This window comes from Bos mutus, chromosome 10 (assembly GCF_027580195.1).
Source record: "Bos mutus isolate GX-2022 chromosome 10, NWIPB_WYAK_1.1, whole genome shotgun sequence".
NCBI lineage: Eukaryota > Metazoa > Chordata > Mammalia > Artiodactyla > Bovidae > Bos > Bos mutus.
In genome coordinates, this window is record NC_091626.1 from 40,163,831 (window position 1) to 40,184,434 (window position 20,604).

A 20,604-nucleotide genomic window follows, 5' to 3' on the forward strand; every position below is an offset into this window, starting at 1 on the left:
ACTCCACCCGCACCACCCCAATTCCAACCTTGAGCACACATCATCTGCCTCCAAATCGAAAAGTACATTTGATGATGTCATCTACCCATCATCCAACTTGCCGCCTTACGTCTCTCAATGGCTCTCCTATCAAGGTACACAACATGGTCAATTAAAAACAGCCAGAAGTTCCCATTACTTCTCCCAGGGACCATGAGTCTAACTCCATCTCCCCACACCTGGGCTGGCCTTAGTGGCTTATTTGCCAACAGGATGGGAAGGAAGTGACATGCTGAGACTTGCAAAGCCAGGTCTTGTAAAAGCCTTAGAACTTCTGTCTCTTGGGAGCTCAGAGCTGCCTTGTAAGGAAGCTGGGACCTCCCATGCCAAGGAGGCTACATGGAGGTGGCTCCAGTCAGCAGTCCCAGCTGAGCCCAGCCTTCCGACAGCCTGCTCAATTAGCACACGTGTGACTGAAGCTGCCGTGGCCCCTCCAGACCAGCCCATCCATCAGGTGACTACACCAGCTGACCTAGGTTGATCCCACACGGGACAGAAGAATTGCCTGGTTGAGTACTGCCCAGATTCCTGGCTCACAGAAATGTTGCAGGAAGGGGGACCTCTTCCAGGGTCCGAGAGTGGGCTCCTGTCTAACACTTGGAAATGAACTGTCCGAGGAGACACGCGTGCTGACAAAGTAAGAGATTTTTATGGGGAAGGAGCACCCAGGAGAAGAGCAGCAGGGTAAGGGAAGCTTACCTCTCCAGAACAGGAGAACTGCTCTGCCACCTGGCTTGGTCTCAGGTTTTATGGTGATGGGATTAGTTTCCCGGTTGTCTCTGCCCATTCATTCTGACTCAGAGTCCTTCCTGGTGGTGCATGCATTGCTTAGACAAGATGGATGCCAGCGAGAAGGATTCCGGGAGGTGGTCAGACACACGGTGTCTCCTTTTGACCTTTCCCGAATTCTTCTGGTTGGTGGTAGCTTATTAGTTCTGTGGTCCTTACCAGGACCTCTTGTCATAAAACAACTCATGCAAATGGTTACTATGGTGCCTGGCCAGGGTGGGCGGTTTCAGTCAGTGTGCTTCGCCTAAGAGAATCATGTGTTAAGTACCACGGTGGATGTGTTCATCCCCTAGGTCTGGCATAGACGATGACGTCTGTGACAAGCCGCACCCTTCAGCATGGTCTCCCTCTCCTGGTTTCACAGCCTCCCCTTTGACCTCTGATCTAATGCAAGGCAAGCACTGTCACCAAATCTTCCCCATGCCCTTCTCACCTCCCTGCCTGGTCCCTTCCCCACGCCACCCTTCCACCCCCAGAATGTGAATCCATCTCTAGCACCTGCCTTAGTGCCTGGGCACGCAACAGGCACTGACACCTGCCAAGCCAGCTACATGACAGACGGTCTGTCTTTTGTGCAGCAGAGCAGAACCCAGACAGACAGATGAGATCCTGCTCATAAAGGCAAAAAGTTACTATCCTATGAAAGAAAGTTAGAATGTTCTCTGGCCTGGCAAGGTTTTCAGCCAGCGACTTTGTAAAAACAAGATTTCCAAGCGCTGTGGGCACATCTGTTTCGGCTGCTGCTGCTGCTGCTAAACAGGGCCTTTCAAGCTTCACATTAAAAAAAAAAAATCTGGAGACTTAAAAAAAATTCCACTTATTGAATAAACGTGTGATGAAAACGTAGCTCATCGTATATGCAGGGCAAATAATTAGTAAAGGTATTTAGAAGCTGCAGAGGACAATGAAGAACACTTGTAAGAAACCTCACAAAGTAATATATGGTTTCTTTTGGTTTAAAATCCAGAGTTCACACATTAATTCTTTTTAATGGCATTTGCTGTGCACTTACTATGTGCCAAGAAACGTTGTGAGGGAGGCTCCTAGAGGGCAGTAAGAGGCTCAAATGACTGAACCACACATAAATCACATGGCTGGAAACGGGCAGTACATAAAATGTACTCAGTCATGTCCGACTCTGTGACCCCGTGAACTGTAGCCCTCCAAGCTCCTCTGTCCATGGGATTTTCCAGGTAAGAATACTGGAATGGGTTGCCATTTTCTACTCCAGGGGATCTTTCTGACCCAGAGATCGAATCCATATCTCTTGAGTCTCCTGCATTGGCAGGCAGCTTCTTTACCACTGCATCACCTGAGAAGCCGAGAGGCGGCAGGCAGCATGCAAATCTATACCCAGTTTTGTCTGACTCCAAACTGTGCACTGTTTCCAGTAGCCAATACTGACAACTTTTAAATTCAAGGCATCTCCTGGCAAATGACACAAAGATACATTCTTGAGAAGACACCTGCCACCTAAAAAATGCATTTGTCAAAAAGACTCTTCTATAGGAAATAACAGCAAGAGAGGGCATGCCAAGGGCTTCCAGAACACTGCAGAGGCATCACACTGGATCTTAACCAGCCTGAACTCACAGAGCAGCACCTATGTGGACGGGAATGAGAACGTGAGTTACAGGAGAGGAGGCACTGTCAGCACCAAAGGCCACATTCCAGAGGCAGCCTCGCTTCCTGTTACAGACTGAAGGTGCTGCCCTCCCTCGAAAGCAACATCTCTGTCACCAGCACAGATAAACCACAAGCAACTACTGTAACTGAGACACTGTGGATGAACAGGCCTGGGACACCAGAGGGAACAGATGTGTAAACGAAGCGAGGAGTCTGAGAAACCCCATACCTTGATCCCCACGTCCAGGCGTGCATGTCAATTCACCACAATAGTGAACACACTAACACACTGCTCCAACTGTGCATAAGAAGGTACACATAAGCCAGTAAGTAAGTGCCTGACACTGGCTTTACATCATTCAGTTCAGTTCAGTCCATCGCTCAGTCGTGCCTGACTCTTTGCGACCCCATGAAACGCGGTACGCCAGGTCTCCCTGTCCATCACCAACTCCCGGGGCTTACCCAAACTCATGTCCATTGAGTCGGTGATGCCATCCAACCATGTCATCCTCTGTCATCACCTTCTCCTCCTGCCTTCAATCTTTCCCAGCATCAGGGTCTTTTCAAATGAGTCAGCTTTTCGCATCAGATGGCCAAAGTATTGGAGTTTCAGCTTCAACATCAGTTCTTCCAGTGAACACCCAGCACTGAACTCCTTTAGGATGGACTGGTTGGATCTCTTTGCAGACCAAGGGACTCTCAAGAGTCTCCTCCAACACCACAGTTCAAAAGCATCAATTCTTTGGTGCTCAGCTTTCTTTATAGTCCAAATTCTCACGTCCATATATGACCACTGGGAAAACCACAGTCTTGCCTAAATGGACCTTTCTTGGCAAAGTAATGTCTCTGCTTTTTAATATGCTGTCTAGGTTGGTCATAATTTTCCTTCCAAGAAGTAAGTGTCTTTTAATTTCACAGCTGCAGTTACCATCTGCAGTGATTTTGGAGCCCAGAAAAATAAAAGTCAGCCACTGTTTCCACTGTTTCCCCATCTATTTGCCATGAAGTGATGGGACCAGATGCCATGATCTTAGTTTTCTGAATGTTGAGCTTTAAGCCAATTTTTTCACTCTCCTCTTTCACTTGCATCAAGAAGCTCTTTAGTTCTTCTTCACCTTCTGCCATAAAGGTGGTGTCAACTTCATATCTGAGGTTATTGATATTACTCCCGGCAATCTTGATTTCAGCTTGTGCTTCTTCCAGCCCAGCGTTTCTCATGATGTACTCTGCATATTAGTTAAATAAGCAGGGTAACAATATACAGCCTTGAATGCACTCCTTTCCCAAGTTGGAACCGGTGTGTTGTTGCATGTCCAGTTCTAACTGTTGCTTCCTGACCTGTTTATAGGTTTCTCAAGAGGCAGGTCAGGTAGTCTGGTATTCCCATCTCTTTCAGAATTTTCCACAGTTTCTTGTGATCCACACAGTCAAAGGCTTTGGCATAGTCAATAAAGCATCATTACAGCCTCATTATTTGCGCTATCATATGTATCTGTTGGCTTCCTAGGTGGCACTAGTGGTAAAGAATCTGCCACCAGTGCGGGAGACATAAGAGACCCAGGTTTGATCCCTGGCTTGGGAAGATCCCCTGGAGGAAGGCATGGCAACCCACTCCAGTATTCTTGCCTGGAGAACCCCATGGACAGAGGAGCCTGGTGGGCTACAGTCCACGGGGTCACAAAGAGTCAGACACGACTACAGAGACTATGCACACACACATTTGGATTGGATGCTCTTTGAGGAGTTCCTGTGTCTTTGTGTACCTCCCCTTCACCTCTACATGGTACCTTAAAACCAAGGAAAGTCTCAATGAAACAGTCACCATGTTGGTATGGAAATAATGATAATCGTTTAAGGGATCAAGAGAGGATTTCTAGCTCCAATTCTTTTCCGAGCTCATGCTGTGAACTTACCTAAGATGAGACTGTTTTCTCAGCTACAAAGATAGCAACACAGAGTTACAATTTCAATATTAAAAAGAGATCCCCAAACCTCTTTCAAACATTTCAATTCGATATGGACAAGGCATTTCCTCCAACTCAAATACCAGGATCCTGTCTCAGAAGGGTGAGGCTGTGGCTGTCCAAAGACCCCTCAAGTCTTCACAGCAGCTGAGGTGTAGCTGTTGATACACTCGCACATTGCTTTTTGTCTTGAGGTTTTCCAGCTTCCCTGTACCGCAGTATTTCCCAAGGCGAAACATTAAAACATTCTGTGTTATCAGGAACACAGAACTGCTCCCACACACAGTAGATTTTCAGCCCTTCTTCTGGGATATATACACCCACACACCCTCACTCAGCCTCTCTGCAGCAAAAAGTACAGCAGGAAGGCAATGGAGGCCCCACTCTGGCCCTGCATGGAGTCCCACATTCACACAAGTCCCTGCACATCTCAGAACCTCACCTTCCCCTCCCATAAAGTAGGAAGAGGCCTAACATCCTACAGCTTGGATTCGGGAGCCGTTTAGGGGTGGGAGATGAGGGTAAAGCTGTCCAGAGAGGCCCTAACTCCAGCCTCGTCAGCAGCACACCCCTCACTGACCCCTGTTCTCTCTGTTCTCTCCACACTCATTCAACTCCTGGGACTAAAGAAGGCTGCACGCCCCAACCTGCTTCTTCTTTCAACCAGGTCACAGGAAAGAAAAGAGCATGCAAAGCGAATCCAGTCCACAGAACTATTCGCGAAAAGAAAAATATTATCTAATACTTAGCCATGTGCATATTATCTGAAGTCTTTCTCCTCCCTTTTTCATTTTAAACCAGTACTGCCACTAAAAAAACACCAAATAAAGGTTTTGTTTTTGTTTTTATACAGTATTGAATCTTTGATTTTTTAGCATCACTGGAGGGCCAACAATAGAGTTTTTTTCACTGAATATCGGAAGGTACACAAAGCATGAGGCATAGAGAAGGCTATTTACATTATTTTTAAGATACTGATGACTACATCTTTTATTCTGCCATTGGATTAGTCCTTTATATCAAAGAACATTTTTTTTTTACCCTAGGGGTGAAAATTATTGTTTAAGTACTACCCTGCAGTAATTTTGTATTCCTAGAAGAGAAAATAAGCCACGTGGATCTGTGGTAAAGAAACCACCTGCAATTCAGGAGATGCAGAGGTTTGATCCCTGGGCTGGGAAGATCCCCTAGAGAAGGAAATGGAAACCCACTTCAGTACGCTTGCCTGGGAAATCCCATGGACAGAGGAACCTGCTGGCTTACAGTACACAGGGTTGCCAGAGTTGGACACAATTTAGTGACTAAAGCAACAACAAAAAGAGAAAATATCACACAAAGGGAAAAAACTAAAGTATAACAAGAAATGAATTTAATACAGTAAAAGATTTGTACAATTCAAGACCAGGTAAAGACTTATCACTTTATCTTATTCTTGAATTTGCACCATCTTTTTTGGGAGAGAGGGCAGTCTGAGTCACATCTCTGCCATTAGTAATCATGTGTTCTTTTTAACCATTTTTAACACTTGAAGTATAGTTGATTTACAATGCTGTGTTAGTTTCAAGTATACAGCAAAGTGATTCAGTTTATATATAAATATACATATAGATATTCTTTTAAGTGATATATCATATACTTATCTGTCTGATTTTCTTCATTTAATATGGAAATCTCTAGAATTATTACCAACTTATACTCCACACTGGTTGCCAATTAATAATCTTGAAAACCAAATTAAATCCCACACATTTATTATCACTCCAATATTTATTTTAATCTCATCACCTCAATTAAGACAGGTGCATAAACTGTATGCGGTAGACTGAAATACTGGTCCCAGTTCTTCACTCCTCCCTGAAAACATGCCCTTTGACATGACTTTATACTTCCAGTTAACCTCCTGGCCCTGGATTTTGGGTTGGACCAAGTGAGTTACTTTAGCCAACTGGATGTTAACGTATGATGCAAGCAGGGGTCTGAGTTGAGCTTGGCAGTTAGGATTATCCTCTGTCACCTCTGTCATGGCCATAGGAAGAGTATGTCCCAGCCAGCCTGCCAAGGAGGACAAGTGACACTTGGAGGAGATCCAAATCCCATAAACACAGCACAAGTAGAGCCACTCCATCACACCTTAGAGCAGAGCCATCTCAACCAACCCACACTCATGAGAACGAATGACTGTTTCTTTCAAGTCACTGAGTTTGGGTATGATTTGTTACACAGCATTATACAGCAAAAAGTAGATGAATTTCAAAAACAATTAACATAGTTTCTTCAGTATCTAAAAACTTTGGGCTAAAAAAGCAAAAATATAAAATATATACCAAATGAAAGTTTTATATAAAGAATTCTCTTTCACTACAAAGAAAAAGTCTAAAATTAGAGATAATTGGAAATAATTCCAAATGCATAACTTTCTAAGACTGGTTATATTACATGGATTTTTAAAAATGCACACTTAATACAGACACTGAAAATGCATTTGATAGATATCTTCACCTGTTTCAGATTAATGTCTTTAAGAGCTGAGAATAAAACAATATTTTCATCTCATAATTATTTAACAGTAAAAGAGTAAACTAAAAAGCATTTATATTAAAAATCAGGAACAAAACAAGGATGCTTACCATTACCATTTTTATTAAACACCACTCTAAAATAAATCCTAGTCTAACCAAGAACACTGAGTTAGAAATAAGAGGTATTAACTGAAGGAAAAGAAGATATAAAACTAGTATTACTGCTGTAGGAAGACTTCCCTGGTGGCTCAGACGGTAAAGCGTCTGCCTACAATGCAGGAGACCCGGGTTCAATCCCTGGGTAGGGAAGATCTCCTGGGGAAGGGAATGGCAACCCACTCCAGTATTCTTGCCCCCTCAAAAAAAAGGGGCTCAAAGAAGTATTTTTGCAGAAGGAAATGGCAACCTACTCCAGTACTCTTGCCTGGAAAATCCCATGGACAGAGGAGCCTGGTAGGCTACAGTCCATAGGGTCGCAAAGAGTTGGACATGACTAAGCGACTTGTCAATGTCAATTACTTGAGAACAAAAACCACACGCCAACGGAGAAGAAACACCCCAGAAACAGACCCTTGACTAGATAAAGTAATGTAAGATGATGTAAGGGCCACTAGCCAATGCAAAAGAAATTGGATTATTCAATCGTGTACAGAAACCAACCATCTACTTTGAAAGAAAAAAATTTCTTAGAGCTGCACACAAAAATTCCAAAGTTGACTATGTATCATATAAGTGCTCAGTCATGTCCAACTCTTTGTGGCCCCATGGACTGTAGCCCACAGGCTCCTCTGCCCATGGAATTCTCCAGGCAAGAATACTGGAGTGGGGCACCATTTCCTACTCCAGGGGATCTTCCTGACCCAGGGATCAAACCAGCATCTCTTGTGTCTCCTGCACTGGTAGGTGGATTCTTTACCACTAGTGTCACCTGGAAAGCCCTACTTAAGTCAATAATAATGTTCTAAACATAAACACAGTTAAAAAAAAAAAAAAACCTACAAACATAAATATTGGTACATTTAAATGTGTAAAAATGTGAAACTTTTGCATATCAGGAACTCTAAAATTATATGTCCAACAAAACTAGAAAAACCACTGGTAATAATATGAAAAAGCTTAATAACATTAATAGGTAAATGCTACTACAAGTAAAAGGAAAAACAGACATCCTCACAGATATACTGCAGAAAAATAAGCAAAGAACATGAATAGAACATTCACAGAGAAGAAACAATGGCTAAAGGACATTTCTTTTTAACGTTCAATCTCATCAGTAATCAGAAAATGAAATTAAACCAAGATCGTTATTTGCCAATAAAATTATCAAACTGTTGAAATGACACAGAATTCAAGTATATCACTGGTAAGACTCTGAATTGGCACAACCTCACTGTAAAATAATTAGTAATATGTATCAACAGCCTTAATAAATGTACTTATGTTCTTTGAGCTAGTAACTCTAATTTGAAGGAATCTATCCTCACAATATAGTTTTGAAATGTAAGTAGAGTTTTATGCACAAAAATGTTAATTATGTCATTATTTATAATGGCAAAAGACTGTAAATAACCTAAATTGTTCAATAATAATGGATTAACTTGATAATTATAATTCTATATGATGAAATTATATTTACTGCAAATTCTTAATAGCAATGAAAAAGGATTTTGAAAACCAGAGAATAAAAAATATGCATATGGTATCATCTCTAACATGTTCAAATTATTTAATAGGGAAGACTGAAATAAACACACTAAAATATTAAGCAATTATTGTTAGAAACTATATGATTTAGTGCTTATATTTTCAGTATCTTTTAAAAACATCTATGTTGAGTGTATTTTTCAAATGAATTAAATGTTTTAAAAGCATATATTTCACGAAATAAAGGTGGACTTCTAAGAATACAGTATTAATCAATTTAGATCTGAAACAAGACCTAGAAATAAAATCAACCCTGAGGACGGAAAGAAGATTTAAATTTATACTCAAAAGAAGGCCACAATGTGTCTAAGTTGTTAAATGGCCACATTGAAAAGATCATTCATGCATAGATTTTCTCAGGCACACAAGAACTTGGTTTTTCACAGCTGTGAAAGCTGTTACTCTACAAAAACCTCTTTGCACCTATCATTCTTGAATTTTTAAAACTTGTAAAGATTCCCAAGTTTTCCATTTCTACTATAGATATTCTTGACACAGATATATTTATTTATTTTATGTACAATCCTAATCAAACTTCTAACCCCTGTAATTTATCATCAGAGTAGGAAAATGATTTCTCGGGTCTAAAGACAGAGACTGTTGAAATTTTAAGTCTGAAATTCCTGTTACCTATAAGAAGAGATTAATTCCTAAAAGAAGAAAATTCTCTGCACCACTAATCAGGCAATGCCAAACTTCCATGTCTTTCTGGTGGTTTCCCTCCAGATGAAAATGGTATTAGGCTTTCTGTTCACACCTTGACTCGAATGCAGTTAAGATCAGGATCTGCAGGCAACTCACACAATTAGCAGCCTGATCTGCCTTAAACTTGGGAGGCAGACTGGGATTTTTCATACTGTCCAAGCCAGTACGGAGAAAGCAATGGCACCCCACTCCAGTACTCTTGCCTGGAAAATCCCATGGATGGAGGAGCCTGGTGGGCTGCAGTCCATGGGGTCACTAAGAGTTGGGCATGACTGAGTGACTTCACTTTCACTTTTCACTTTCATACATTGGAGAAGGAATGGCAACCCACTCCAGTGTTCTTGCCTGGAGAATCCCAGGGACGGGGGAGCCTGGTGGGCTGCCGTCTATGGGGTCGCACAGAGTCGGACACGACTGAAGCAACTTAGCAGCAGCAAGCCAGTACATATAGAATCCTCTTCACCAAAAATAGTTATAGCATCACTACTCAAATCAATAAACGAAAAAATTCATTTTGAAGCCAGTCTGTCAAGTGAATTAAAGAAAATTAAGCAGGTTTATCTGCTCACATCCATAATATGCTAATATGTCCCATGAATCACCAAGCGGAAGACATGGCAGACAGTATTTCCCACTGACTTGGTCTAACAGCCCACTCTCATGGCACGTGCAGAGCCAACAATTTCCTGGACCAAGCAGTCAAGTTTGGGAACTGCGAAGGGAAGAATGCACTTACACCATGCAGCCCACTGTTACTACAAACGCAGGGGGATAATGTCTTGGGGAAAAAAAGCAGAAGTTAGAAACAGCTGTATTGCATATTGCAATTCCATTTCCCATTTATACACATTTTCTGATTAACACCAACTGGAAATGGACTTCACTTTACAATCATCTTTTTACTACTGTAACTACTATAATGAAGAATGAATGTTATAAACTAATATAGTTGTAAATAGAATGTTTCCTTTAATTTACTTCCTTGGTATATTAATGACAAGCCACAGTGAAGGAAGAGCTAGAAATGAGAAACTAAGAGGTCAAAACCATAAACACAGCTCATAAACCTTTCTCGTACTGACCCAAGGGAGGCCTAAACAAGACCTGTGCAAGACAGGAGTGTAAAAGTTCCTGGGACCTGCAGTGATTATAACAAAGTTGCAGCCACCCAGAAACCTCAGCTAATGAGGCAGGCTGGGAGCCCAGTCTCTGGTTGTCCTCTAATGGCAGAGACTGTTCACTGTTCCCCAATAATCATATTCCTTTCTATCTTTTGGTAAAATAATCATAGTCACTGATACATACATAATGTCTCCTTTGTGCCAGGCACTGTCCTGAATGATTCCTATGTATTAATGAACTTAATGGAATCCTCACGGTAACTCCATGCTTTGAGTTAATTGAAGCACAGTAGGTACTTCACTTTGGAGAAGGAAATGGCAATCCACTCCAGTATTCCTGCCTGATGAATTCCGTGAACAGAGGAGCTTGGGGGGCTACAGTCCATGGGGTCGCAAAGAGTCGGACATGACTGAGTGCCTAGATTTCACTTTCAGATGCTTCACTTACCTCCACTTTAGAAACAAGAAAATAGGCACAGAGAGGTGAAGCAACTTCCCCCAAGTCTCACAGCCGTTCAGTGGCACAGCTGGCACTCTAACCAGTCCAACTGGGGGAAACCCTCTGTTTCCCCTGCAGGTAAGTGTGGTCATGTGACTGTCGGGGACACAGGACTAGGACCATAAATGATATAGGCAACTTCTGGCTCCTCTCCTTCAGGCTAAGAGCACTTCTCCTGACTTTCCTCTTCCCTGAGGTCTGGAATACGGATGGGAGACAGGACCCTTGTACTCTGTGAGACCAGCTCCCTGAGAGTAATAACATGAGTGGAGATGGGTTTTCGAAGGACCCCATGGACTGTAGCAATGATGGATTGCTCCATGCTAGGCTTTTTCATGAGACTGGGAACATCTACTACAATTCAGCTCTACTATTTTGGTGTATTTTGAGAGTAGCTTTATTAAGAGAAACATAGCTGCATTTTTGTTTTAGCTCAGAACATGCTTTGCTTTCTTTAAAAAAAAAAACACAAAACTTAGTAATGCATTTCTTAATAACCTGGTTCTCAGTTTTGGTCCAGATAATAACTACAACTTATTAAATGCTTACTTGACACTATTCTAAACACACATATTAACTCCTTTATTTTTTTAACAAACCTATATGGCAGTGGGTGGAGGGGGATGCTATTAATATCCTCAGCCAATAGATGATAAATTGAGGCACCATGAAGCAATCAGTTGACATTACAGAGCTGGAGTGAAAACCCAAACACTCTGACTGAGTCCGGCAGAACAGGTATGTTCCAATGGCTGAGGCATTATCAAATTCATAGTTAGCAAGTTCAGTCCCCAGAGAAACATACACCACTACAACACAGTTGTTCTAAAGTGGATCTGGTTGAAGTCCAAAGGGAGCACCAAGAATGGAGCACCGGGGCCAGTCAGTGAAGTGAGTCAAAGTCACTCAGTCGTGTCTGACTCTTTTCGACCTCACGACCTGTAGCCTGCCAGGCCCCTCTGTCCATGGAATTCTCCAGGCCAGAACACTGCAGGGTTAGGGGTTAGGGTTAGGGCAGTGGGTAGCCGTTCCCCTCTCCAGGGGATCTTCCCGATCCAGGGATTGAACCCACGTCTCCCGCACTGCGGGTGGATTCTTTACCATCTGAGCCACCAGGGAGGTCCAAGAATACTGGAATGGGTAGCCTATCACTTTCTGATCCAGGAATTGAACTAGGGTCTCCTGCATTGCAGGCGGATTCTTTACCAGCTGAGCTACCAGGGAAGCCTGGGTCAGTCAAGTATGGGCTAGAGAGACACAGGGGTCGAGAGAGAGGCCACAGGGGAGAAACATAATATACTGTAATATTATACATGCTATGCATACTTATAGCTGATTAATCGGATGAATTTTTACTTCCCATCTGTGCATCACTCCACAGATTTCTTCTCTAACACAACAATGTAAAGCAACTATACTCCAATAAAAATTAATTTTAAAAAATTTAATTCAGAAAAACAAAAAGAATGATTAAAAAATTCGCCAGATGGATGGGAGAAGGGGGCAGGGGACAGGGAGAAGCAGAAGGGACTCTATATGCAACAGCTATGTGGCATTAAACCCCTAAAATTGCTCCTAGAGTGAACAACGATGCTTCAGAGTAACACAGGGTACCATGGGTGGATGCGGGCAGATGTCACTGCCAGACACTGGTCAGCAACACACACTCAATTTATCCTCAATCTCATTTTCATTTTTTATTTTTTTCTAAGCTTTGGCTGTAAATATGACAAAGGTGCATGAAGGTCTTGTTTCCTTAAGTTCTTAATCTCCAAAAGGCAAAATCATTTAATCTCCCTAAGACTTCAGTCTTATCTGTAAAGTTCTATCAGATTTCTCAGGATCTAGGGTTGAAGAATTGATGTTTTTGAACTGTGGTGTTGGAGAAGACTCTTGAGAGTCCCTTGGACTGCAAGGAGATCAAACCAGTCCACCCTAAAGGAAATCAGTTGTGAATATTCATTAGAAGAACTGATGCTGAAGCTAAAACTGCAATATGCTGGCCACCTGATGTGAAGAACTGATTCACTGGAAAAGACCCTGATGCTGGGAAAGATTGAAGGTGGGAGGAGGAAGGGGATGACAGAAGATGAGATGGTTGGATGGCATCACCGACTAGATGGACATGAGTTTGAATAAGTTCAGGAGTTGGTGATGGACAGGGAAGCCTGGTGTGCTGCAGTCCAAAGGGTCACAAAACTGAGGGTTGAAGAAACCTTGGTCTAGCCTTCCCACTGCCACCAACAGCCAACTCTTCTGTATCTGAGACAGACTGCCACCCAGCCGCCCACTACTGGGACACAGCCATGGGACAGCCAGCTTGTGCTGGGGCCCATACAAGTCTTCTCTATGTTACATTACATTTGGTTTCTTTATCGAGTTCTCCATATCAGGTCTTAAGCAACACAACTAAACCTGTCCCTTTTCTACCAGCTAGGCTTTCAAATATTTACAATTGTAGGAATAAAAGATTCTAAGGTATTTTCCAAGTATTATAAACAGTTCAAAATACATGTAAACAGATATTTAAACACTTATTTATGTAAAGTATCTACTCCCAAAATTCATTAATAAATATTGCGCCACTAAGTACTATGTCAGATCTACAGGCTAACCTGAAAATTTTGTGACTACTCAAAAGTATTTACCAAAATGGTAAAAAAAAAAAAAACTAAACGTAAGAGAAATAGATAATGGAATCAATGACAAGGTTATATTGGATCAATCAACACGCACGGCATTTATTAAAATACATCTTGATTCTTAAACTCTGTTCAAATGAGTTTCTTTACTTTGGCTACCTGTGGAGAAACGGTTTCCCTCAAGTTGGCATTCTGGCAGTCAACACTGAGTCTTAATGTTTGTTTTTTTTTTTGAAGATCCATGAAGATTTTTTTTTTTTCTTTTTCTTTTTTTTTCTTTTAATTTTATTTTATTTTTAAACTTTACATAATTGTATTAGTTTTGCCAAATATCGAAATGAATCCGCCACAGGTATACATGTGTTCCCCATCCTGAACCCTCCTCCCTCCTCCCTCCCCATACCATCCCCCTCTGGGTCGTCCCAGTGCACTAGCCCCAAGCATCCAGTATCGTTCATCGAACCTGGACTGGCAACTCGTTTCTTACATGATATTTTACATGTTTCAATGTCATTCTCCCAAATCTTCCCATCCTCTCCCTCTCCCACAGAGTCCATAAGACTGTTCTATACATCAGTGTCTCTTTTGAGTCTTAATGTTAACCATCAGACATACTTGACAGTTACACAGTGCTTTTTGTTGCCAGGGACATAATCCCCATTATAATTCCTTCTCAAACTGTTTTGCTTTTGAGGAGATCAAAGCACTTTACCTTATTTATTCTTACACCTGCCTTGAGAAGGAAAGTACCAAGCATAACTATAGAGGTCTAAGTTACTAAAATTTCTTCTCAACAATATCGGTAATGTCTATGCCATGGATTTCTAGAAAAAGCCATCAATCTTGTCCACAATGTCGCTGGGGCCAGCACAGAAAGTTATAGGAAAGCAGGAGCTGTTAAGTCTCTCCCCAACCCCTCACCAAAAAAAGGAAAAAAATGTATGCTCTGAACATAAAGGACATTGCTGCTGCTGCTGCTAAGTCACTTCAGTCGTGTCCAACTCTTTTCGACCCCATGGACTGCAGCCTACCAGGCTTCTCCGTCCATGGGATTCTCCAGGCAAGAACACTGGAGTGGGTTGCCATTTCCTTCTCCAATAAAGGACATTAAATCTCCCTTAAAAATTATAAAAGTAAAACACAAAATATCTGCATTATCCTCTGAAAGATGTGTGTGTGTGTTCAGTTGCCTCCAACTCTTTGCGACCCCATGGACTGTAGCCCACCAGGTTCCTCTGTCCATGAGATTCCCCAGGCAAGAATACTGGAGTGGGTTGCCATCCCCTCCTCCAGGGGATCTTCCCGACCCAGGATTGAACCCGTGTCTCTTGTGCCTCCTGCACTGGCAGGCGGATTCTTTACCACTAGTGCCACTTGGGAGGCAACCTCCCCCACCCCCACCCCCAAAAGATACCTGCTCTTAAACCAAGAACAAAAATAATAAAGCATCTAATATTTCAAATAGAGATCTGAACACCTTACCCACACATGCTGCAAAGGTATGAGAAGTGATAAAATATGGAAATGAATTAAGAATACAACTCCTGAAGATCAGGTAAAAATTAATTTAGTAGAATGACTTAAAAAGATCCTTCACAACTGTAATATAGTTTTCTAAAAACGTAAAAGGTGGGCTCCCACCTCCAACGAAACTGGAACCATTGAAACCAAATACTTGGTGATGGGATAGATTCTCTTTCCATTTCCTTCCTTACAGCACTGTCCTCACAGATGGCTCAAGCTCCTGCAGGCAGGCGCTATTTTATAAAGTGTAATTCTACGTGGCATTACACTGGGCAAGTTGTAGAAATAAAAAGGGATAAAGAATGAACTGCTGCATCCAGAATATATACCCTAAATAAAGCAAAACTGTGCATAAAGAGAAAGTTAAACAGGAAAAGGCACATTGTATACAAAGCCCTCACTTTTCAATAATTGGGGATATATATGGTTTAAAGCCTATCTAATAAGTTCACACATCTTGGCATCTAACTTCCCAACTCTTGTTTCAGTGCTATGAATTATTACAATTCTGGCTTATATGTTTTGTTTACTTTCACAGAAGGATCCAGATATACTAAGGCTAGAAAAGAAGGCTTAAGCCCTAGTATAAAGGATCTGGGTAAAACAGAAGTTTCCATTTTCTGAGCATGAGGGTGTTCATTACTGAAACAGTATGAGGAGGAGGCACTTCTCATGAAGTCCTTTCAACAGCGGGTGGGTTTGGATCTAAAGCTGCATGAAGATGCAGTGACCGAGCAGTTGCTGCTCCCACCACCTTTAGCCCAGACCCCTCGGCTCTCTCACCTGCACATCCTTACTGAGTGCACACTTGGTACCACGCGCTGCACTAGACGCCAAGGTCACAAACGTATAAGAAAAGCATTTCCACCAGGGGGTACACAGCCCAGAGAGGGACAGAGCAGCACAGGGTGACAGTACTCTGGGACAAGATCAAATAAACAGAGGGGTCTGTGAAAAGCCCTGCAAGGCAAGAGAACCAGAGGGCAGAGTATGGCATCTGGGAAGGTTTCAGGCAGCCTGGGCACCTACACTAACTCGCAGAAGGCTGAAGTTATGTGCTAAGAATGGACACGGGTGGGGAAGGACAGGGTCTCCCAGACACCAGAGTAGGACCTGCAGAGGCTGGAAGCCCCAGAGAGGGGCAGGAGGCTGTGAGCAGTGCACTCGGACTGGAGGTAGCCTAGGAGGGCAGGCTGCCCGTGTCAAGGTCTCTACCCCACGCAAAGTTTACACTTTATCCTGTAGTCAATCACACACATACACATGTTTTTACACAAATCCTAACAGGGTCACACAAATTGCTTTCCATTGATAACAGACCTCTCCAGTAGACCAGTGAAGGGTGAACTAGAATGGGGGAGAAGATGAAAAAGAATCAGGAGGCAACAGACATGGCAGGGATGGGAAAGAGGAGGAAGGTGGGATGTAAGGAAGAAAATGTTTTAAAACACCTTGATGTGAGACGTGAAAGAAGGATCTAGGCTGACTGCCAGGTACGGTCTGCATAGCCCGCAGTATCAATTACACAGGGACTTCAGGAAAGGAGGCAGACTGAAGAGACAGCGATCTGGATGCTGGACTTCACATCATGACCAAAAGGTATGACATCATCTGTACTTCCCACCTGATGCTCGTAACACTTTAAACCTCAACCAGTCTATTCCTGGACTAGTTACAAACAGAATAATCAGTCTTGTACCAAATCTGACTCAGAGACAATGCCAGAGTGATGACGCTGTGGTCAACAAACCGCACGGGTAAGGACATTAAGGATACTCCAGCGTTCCTTCTCAACACACACCCAAACCACACACTTAAAAATACTTGCTCATCCTCCTACAACATTCCTGGCTTTTCCCTTACTTCCTAAAAAAGCTGGGCCAGAGTAGTTTATTAAAGGATAAGACAGCTATGAGGAGACTGGAGATTACTGCTGGGGTATTTTTGCAGATTCTAGTGTCTGACAAATAGTTCACATAAAACCAGAGTTCATAAAGAGAAAAAGTAATTAACATCAAACAGAAAGTGGACACAGCATGGAAAGAGTGGGAGGGACGAATTGGGAGAGTAGCACTGAGATATATACAATACCACGTGTAAAACAAATACTACTGGGAGGCTGCTGTATAGCACGGGGCACTCGGCTCACTGCTCTGTGCTCTGTGACGACCTAGGAGGGTGGGGTGGGGGAGGGAGGGAGGCCTAAGAGGGAGATACCAATGCATACACGTAGCTGATTCGCTTTGCTGTACAGCAGAAACATATACAACACTGTAAAGCAATTATACTCCAATAAAAGAGAAAAAGAAAGCAACGCCGTCAGCATGCCATCCTGTGCAATTTGGTGCTGGTGTAGGAATTCAGGACATCAGGTGGGAGTCAAAGAAGTAACTCAACCCACGACAGTGACTTTGATCTCTTCTCCTTCCCTCTGCCCAAGATACAATATGACATGTTGCCAATAAGACTATACACTCAGTGGGATGGTACAGTCTTTAGAAAAGTTTGGCAGTTTCTTAAAAAGTTAAACAGACACTTATCATGAGACCAGTAATTCTACAACCCCAAAAAAACTAAAACATATGTCCACACAAAGACTTGCCATCAGCAAATGACTACAACAGCATTATTCACAATGGCCGAAAACTGAAAACAGTCCAAGGGGTCTGTCCATCAAATGGTATGAAAAACACAATGTGGTACATCCACATAATGTGATATCACGTGGTCATCAAAAGGAATGATGTCCTGATACATGCTACAACATGGATGAAGCTCAAAAACATTATGCTGAATGAAGTAAGCCAGACACAAAAGACAACATATGGTATGATCCAATGATATCACTAGAAAAGGCAAAATTATAGGGACAGAAAGCAGATCAGTGGTTGTTTAGAGCCAAGGGAAAGAACAGGAATTCACTACAGACTGGCATGAGGGAACATTATGGGCTAATGAAAGTGTTCCAAAACTGCACTGGGGTGATGAATGCATAAATGAATATATATATTACTGAACCACTGAAATACATGCTGAAACAGGCAAATGGAATGGTATATAAATTATTTATCAATAAAGCTGTAAAAAAGAAAAACAGACTGCTCATCAACAGAAAAAAAAATATGAAGACTCTAAGATGAATGTTATAACACAAGCAAAATTTATCTGTCAGCATGTAAACACCAGAATTTCACAATGAGACTATGTTAGAATGCTACCATCAACTTCAAAAGTTCTCCTTTGTAGTATGTATACTCCAACAACACTATTGAACTCCCCGTGTTACAAGGCCCCACGACCTTCTACATGCTGTTAGTTCTCCAACTCCTCCTTCTCATCCTTCAAGCTTCCCCTGCAAACACTACCATTTTCGCCTACCACCCCAATGAACCTTACATGTAACTCCAGCTCAGCACTGGGTTCATGTGGGAACTCTGTTTGCACATCTCTCTCTATCCTGAACAAATGTTTCTCCAGGAGGGATTCGTGGACGTACTCTTGGTGCTCTGTAATATATCAAGAAGCATATTTTCTGTCTTCTTTTTCAGTGGCCCAGTTTGTTCTGCATTTAGAATCAAGATGATGCAAACTATTCCCATTTTCATCATCTAGCTCTAACAAGAAACCAATGGAGGCAGACCTACTATGCCAATGAAGCATCGGGGTCAAGAGAAAGCCCAGTGAAATTACACTGCACCGAACAAGAACAAAGACTTCAGTCCCCGAAGGGAACTGATAGTGAGAAATAGAAGCATTAAAACTTCAACCCACAGGGATGGTATGGGGAGGGAGGGGGAAGGGGGGTTCAGGATGGGGATCACGTGTACACCTGTGGCAGATTCATGTTGATGTATGGCAAAACCAATACAATATTGTAAAGTAATTAGCCTTCAATTAAAATAAATAAATTTATATTTAAAAACCTTCAATCCTTATGAGTCAATGCAAAATTCTGTATCAAAAATGTTTAATACAAACATTTTTGCTTTTGATTTAGCAAAACAACTTCATCTGTCATATTAATTTCAGTTAATTTGGATTTACATGACTTGCAAATTGGCTTTGGTTTCTAGTGGTAAAAGAGATATAAGCATAATGTGTTCATTCCTAGTAACGTGGTTGTACATACCTAAGTAACATCATTACAAAAGTAACGTAAGTCAACACTGAGGATGCAAGATACATTTTTCCCTTTGAAATAGAACTATGTATTACTGAAGTTAGAAACAATGCACTAAAATATATATATGTTAATAGCAGAGTCCGCATCTCTTCCTCTCTGTAGCCCAAATGCACAGCATAGGAGAAATACTCATAAAATATGGTTCAATAAATGACAGTCTACATTATGCTACTACTCCTAAACTGCAAAAATGTGAATTGCTACTGTCTGGTAATGCCCTCAACTAATCTATTCTAAAGCTTTAAACCATGGAAGTGATTCTTTTCTCAGACAGAAAACTGACCGTGGTGGGAGTAGGGGTAGGAGCGGGAGGAGCAGGGAGGGGCAGGATGGACTTCCGCCTGTTAGTGAACTATCCCAATGTAGAGAACACGTGTAAAACACTTCCCTGGAAACCAGGATTTATTAACCTAACACCCATCTTTTAGTCTCTTTTTAATCCCCTTCCAAACTGCGTCCTCTATTTCACTATTCTCTCTTGAACACCGGGAAAGGAGAAAGTTGGCAGAAAAGAAATATTAGGATATGGGTGGTCTTACTCATTTTGCTCATTCAACACGCAGTCACTGTGCAGGGCTCCAGACCCAGTCTTGGGGATACAGGGCAAAAATTAATAGGGGTTCAGTGAGAAGACAAACAATAAACAAGATTACAAACAGCTGGGGTAACTGGAGATTATGACAAACGTCATTCTATATTCACCATTGTGTCCATAAATTTTACACAGAAAACGGAGTGCTTAAAAACCAAGCTGCACTACTGTATCTGCTTCTCAGAGTTATGGGTTAGCAATTCTGTCACCATTTCGTTCACATGCAAAGTGTGATGGTTAGTATCATAAGCCAATGTGGTTAGACTACAGTTTCCACCTATTCAATAAAATACTAACCTAGGGGTTGCTGTGAAGGTGTCTTGTAAATGTAATTAAAGCCCATAACCAGCTGATTATGGTTATCCCAGATAATCTGCATGGGACTGATTCAATGAGGCTTTAACAGCAAAGCTAAGGCTTCCTTAGATATCCTGCTTGTGACATAAAGAACAGACTTTTGGACTCAGTGGGAGAAGGAGAGGGTGAGATGATTTGAGAAAATAGCATGAAACATACACATTATCATATGTAAAATAGATGACCAGTGTAAGTTCAATGCATGAGGCAGGGCATGCAAGCTGGTACTCTGTGACAACATAGACGGATAGGGTGGGGAGGGAATTGGGAGCGAGGTTCAGGATGGGAGGGACACATGGATACCTATGGCCGATTCATGTTGATGTATGGCAAAAACCAC

General features: G+C 42.1%; 1 protein-coding gene and 1 non-coding gene across 3 annotated transcripts in view; one reads left to right on the plus strand and one right to left on the minus strand.

The window, feature by feature from the left end:
* PELI2 (pellino E3 ubiquitin protein ligase family member 2) overlaps window positions 1-20,604 on the minus strand; it is a 199,598-nt gene that overhangs the window by 148,066 nt on the left and 30,928 nt on the right. The window lies entirely within an intron of this gene.
* TRNAC-ACA (transfer RNA cysteine (anticodon ACA)) lies at window positions 7,175-7,246 on the plus strand. Its single transcript has one exon. It is a non-coding gene; the product is annotated as a tRNA-Cys (tRNA).